Here is a 5,798-nt window from a genome sequence, read left to right as displayed (position 1 = left end):
GGACTCTACTTAGTGCGGCTTTTAAGAGCTACCCCCGAGATTCCCTCGAGCAACCTCCGAGACGCGGACACGGAACCTAGGACCACAAGTGATCCCTAGCTAACCCTGTTGGCATGATCATGAGCATACTAAAGATAATAAACTGATGCGAAAGATAAATCATAATTAAATCTAAAAAGATAGGGGATACCCATATTCTATAATAGAGATATTTTAAAATAATTAGTTTAATACAAAGGAAATATTAAATCAATATTAAGCTGAATCTAACTATGTCAATGAGCCTCTAAGCTGGACTAGAAATACTAGTACAAGCCTCTAGCTAAATCTAGCAAAAATAGAAACTAAATGACTAAAGACTGAAATGACACTCATGACTGTTGTCCTCAGAGAATGAGGACTCACCACTGAATCTGCTGAACTGGATATCATAAATCAATTTATTCGTCATCTGGAAGATGAGAACCTGAACCTACATCACGACAAGATGTAGCACACGTATGCATCAATACTTGAAATGTTTTGAGCATGTAGGATAGAGTAAAGCAGAAATAAAGCATAACTAAATAGGCATAATAGCAAGTATAATAATCTGACATGATAAACTAAATTTTGAGCTAACTGGATACATTGACCAATTTATAACATGATAAAACTGAATATTAAGTATACATATAAATTGTCAATGCAGAGAGTCTGAATGATCTTTGGGAGCTACTAATAACCGATAATAAACCACATGAGCTAAATATGGAGTCCGATGTATACGCCCCATCGAGAGAATCCAATATACCCTACCAAAGGTATAAAGGCATGCTGGCATGATCACTAAACTCATTTTCCATAGAGGGGATGTACAACCTACTTGGCTTGTTGTTCTGGGACTATTGGGTACACTAAACCCTAGTCCAACTCGATATTATGCTATTTCCATGGATTCTGTAAATTTACTGATTATGTCTTAGTTATTGTAAATACTGGATAGTATGAAACTGAACATGCAAACAGAGAATGCAACAATTAATCTAGTCACCTTGCATTTATGAATGAGGTATGTATATTTGAAGTATTTGAAATATCTGACCTTGCATGTGTAATTCAAGAACTAAAGAAATACTAAGCTAAGGTTCTAAAATTCATGCAATAATCTGATTAATAACATGATAATCTGATTTGGAACATGAAACTAATAAGTTCATAAAGTTCTGTTGAAGTTATAGAAACCCTAGATCTAATCATGATATGAGAATCAAGAATCTGACTAAAAACTAGGGACCCAATGGGTGAAAGAAACCCATTAGTGAAATCCAACATACCTGGTGATGAAATCAACAAAAAATACTTAAGTTTTGGGGCTGGAAATGCTGGAGCTTGCTGCGTTCTTGAACTAGGGTTCTTAAGCTTTTTCTCCTTTCTTTCTTCTAATTTTCTATGTTTTGATTTAATGATTTGACTTATATATGTTTTAGTTACGTTTATAGGCTTAAACTGACTAAAATATGATGATTTAAGGTTAAAACGACGTAAATTAGGGTTTAAACAAAGTGAGAAAGGTCCAAAAGACCCTTGGGAAAGTTGCTGTCGGACCAAATGATGATCAGGACTGACGGTACGTCATTTGACCGACGCCCCGTCGTTGGGTCCGTCGACTAAGCCTGATCGATAGACCTTTACCAAAATAGGCATAATTTTTTACTCGAAGGTCTGATTTTAGAAAGGTCGGTGTCTATGGAAATCTAATTCAATTATATATCTGTGGGTAGGTCATGGGACACCTAATTCATTTTTTGCTAATATTTATGACCATTTAAGTTGATCCAATTGTATTTCCCCTTAAGTGTTTACAAATTTTTCACCTACAGACCGTAGGTCGACCTATGCACTGTGCTGGTCATTTGTAGCTCTTGTCAGAGAGTGGGTGAATGAGGGTGTCAATCGACGGTGACAGACTACGGGCCGTAAATCCGTCCATAATCCAAGGCTTAAACAATTTTTTTTGGCTAAAATTTTGGGGAGTTTCTGATCCCATCGACGGTTGTGCAGGACGGACCGTGGGTCAAATTATGGTCCGTCGATGCCATCGGTTGTTGCACCTGTAGATTTTTTTAAAGGTTGTTTTTGGTCTGTTTTGGCTACGGGGTGTTATAGTTGTCCTCGGAGACTGAGGACTCACCACTAAATCTATTGAATTGTAGATCGAGAAATCGATCTATGCATGATCTGGACGCGAAGAACCTAAACCTACATCACGAGAAGATATAGTGCACATATGAATCATTACTTGAAGCTATTGAGCATTTAAGACAGAGTAAAACTGAACTAAAACTTAACTGAACAAGCAGGAAAGCAACTATAGTAATCTAAACATGATATAGTTAATTCTAAGCTAACTGAATGCGATGACCAATTTATGACATGTTTGAACTGAATATAGAATATATTGATAAATTGTCAATACAAGAGAGTCTGACTGAACTATAGGAGCTACTAATAACCGATAATAAACCACATAATCTAAATGTGGAGTCCAATGTATAGGCCCATCGAGAGGACCCAATATACCCTGCTATAGGTATAAAGGCATGCTAGCGTGATCACCAAACTGACGCCCACAGAGGGGACTTACAACCTACTTAGCTAGGAGTTCTGGGACTAATTCGGTACGCTGAACCCTAGTCCAACTCGGTATTATGCTACTCCCAATGAATTATGTAATTAACTGATTATGACTCAGTTTCTATAAATAGTGAATAGCTTAAAACTGAACATCCAAACTAAGAATTCAACATTTAATTTGATTTGATTAATTAATAACTGAGGCATGTATAACTAGATAACAAAAATATCTGATCTAGCATCTGTAATTTAAGAACTAAAAAAATACATAGCTAGGGTTCTGAAATTCATTCGATAATCTGAGTAATAACATGATAATTTTTTTGGAACATATAACTAATAAATTCATGAAGTTCTTTCGAAATTCTAGAAACCCTAGGTCCAATCATGATATGGGAATCAAGAATCTGACTAAAAACTAGGGACACAATGGGTGAAAGAACCCACTAGTGAAATCCCATTGGCCTTGTGATGAAATTCACGGGGTAATATTCAGATTTTAGGGATGGAACTGCAGGAAAACTTGTTGCCTTCTTGAACTAGGGTTCTTGACCTTTTTCTCCTTTGTTGCTCCTAATTTATACGTTTTGATTAATGATTTGACTTAGGTAAGTTTTAGTTGTGTTTCTAGTCTTAAATTGACTAAAATGTGATAATTTAGGGTCAAAATGACGTATCTTAGGGTTTAAACAAAGTGGGAAAGACCAAAAGACCCCTGAGTTAATTATTGTCCGACCAAACGTTGACCTGGACTGACGGTCAGTCGTTCAATCGATGAGACCCATCTATAGTTCGAAGGATCATCCATGAGTCCTAAATAGCGTTCATAGGAACTAAGTTTATATTTATGAAAATTTGAGTTTTCAAAGTTGGGTCTACGATTGAGAAAAGGGTCGTAGGATAATTTACAGGCCATAGGAAGTGCCCTTTGAGTTGATTAAGACATAACAAAATTTTGGACTCAAACTTGAGGACAGAGGGTAAGTTCTACGGACTGTAGACTAGCTGACAAGTCATAAGACTCACTCGTAGGAATTTCCCAAAATTTTAGGCCAGAGTAAGTGATTCGACGATTGACTAGTATGTGTCGTAGAAAGGTTTATGGACCACATGTCAAAATCGTAGGTAACTTCCTTAATTTAAAAATTGAGGGTGTTTTGGTCATTTTCTACCCACTGAAACCTAAACCCCTTTTTGGACCTATAATTTCCATATAACCATTTTTACTCCTACAAACGAAGCCCAATTTCTTCCATTCACTTAAAATTCCCTAATCTCTCTAAAACTTCCAGGTGAAGAGCTAGATTTTCAAAGGAGCATCAATATCCATTTCTTTTTGTAGTTTGATTATCAAGGTCGTGGGGATTCACCAATGCTTTGAATTTTACCTATGAACTATGGACAATGATCATTAATTGATATTATATTCTGTGCATATTATATGAAAGTATGAATTTATGATTTAAAGATGATTTTAAGTTAAATGTCTATGAGTTGTGAAAGTCTTTCTCACAATTTCAAAAGTAAATCGTGATTTTTGATGCTTAAGAAGGTAATTCTTTACTAGAGACTACTCCTGTATGACTTTATTATTTTTATTGGTATTGTGATCATTCCGTTCCTATTCTGATACTTTGATAACTGACTTTATCTAATTCCATTGGGATGTAACTTAGAAGAAAGTGGACTTTAAGGTGTAGGATAAAACAGGGTAGTCTCTAGTAACAATCTATAGTCCAAACTACATTCCCCTGTAATACTATCTTAAATAACCTAGCTCTAGTTAATCCATACAACCTTGATGACATGATACATCGTTCTACCTTGGTAATTAGATACCTTTTTCAGTGTGGGAGTTACATCGAATGCTAGATTATGGTTCACATGGTCTATTGTTGGTTAAATCTATATCCTACAAAATAACTATGATTTCCTGTAATATCTCGCAAATCAAAATAACTAGGAAGAAGTTAAAGAATTGTAAATAGCCTTTTTCCGAAAGAATATAACAATCTAGAAAATATGTTAAATTTGTTAAGTTGAATTTTTGGTCAACTTCAATCGAACATAACTTCTAGACCATCATGAGTTACGTTTGATTCCACATATCGTTGGAAATAAAATGAAATATTCTTTCCAATGTTTTCAAGTTTGCGCGATTCTAAGTTTTTATGAGTGAGATATTCCCATTCAAAGTTGGGTTGTCCAAATAACGAAATTTCTAATCGAAATTTTAGAAGGGTAGCCTGGTATTTTCCTTACCTAATTATTTTTATTTTGTTTTTGGGTAGTTAATTTGGGTCTAAACTGATCTTAGTTAGTTTACACTTTTTGAAAAAAGTTAGGTTTTAGAAAAGAGAAAAAAAGAGGAGAAAAGAGAACAACAAGCAAGGAAATCGTCAAGTTCTTCAAGCTAAGATAGTGGATTTCATCTAGAGGCGATCCCTACGAGCAATGTGACATCAAATAGCGTTGGTTTAGTTCACCCATGCGATAAGAATGTTTAATTCAACGTGTTTTCATCCTAAAAAGATTAAGAATTTGATGTCCTTGATAGTTTTTCTAGAATTAATTTCGTTCTTGAATATGTGTTGGGATTAAGGAGTTTCTTAATTTTAAAGTGTTTTTTCCTTTAGTTGTTTGGGTTCGATTTTGTGTATATGATTTAGTTGCATGAATCTAAAAAGTAAATTTGAGATAAAAGAATCATTTAAAAACAATTTAGAATCAGAAAATGAGATAAAAAATTTGTTAGAATTTTGCCTGAAGGGATGTTGGTGCAACACACCCCTGTAGCATCCAAGGGGCTGGCACGACGCGCTACCAGCGCACCTACAATGAGCCCTTCAAAGTTGGGGCTGGCGCGGCGCGCCAGCTACGCGCATGAATCGTCGTTTTTCATTTGTTCTTTTGTATTTTAGCCTATTTAAGTCCTTCTAAAGTGTACTAAAACTTTCCATTGATTCTTACTCCTTTAAAGGACTGCTAAACATTCAGAAATCATCCACAAACATGACTCATAACCTTGAATGCATAAATTCAAAATCAAGGAAAGTTAAGAGTCAAGTCTAAGATTTTTTAAGAGTCTTTTCAAGAAGTCTTTTGCAAATGTTTTAATTTTTTGTTAGGACTTAAAGTGCAAGATTAGTAAAGAGTAAAGATTGAAGTTCATTTCTTGAAAA

This window comes from Solanum lycopersicum, chromosome 8 (genome assembly GCF_036512215.1).
Source record: "Solanum lycopersicum chromosome 8, SLM_r2.1".
NCBI classification, from domain to species: domain Eukaryota; kingdom Viridiplantae; phylum Streptophyta; class Magnoliopsida; order Solanales; family Solanaceae; genus Solanum; species Solanum lycopersicum.
The sequence above is the reverse complement of the archived record's forward strand: the minus strand, read 5'-3'. Positions refer to the sequence as shown.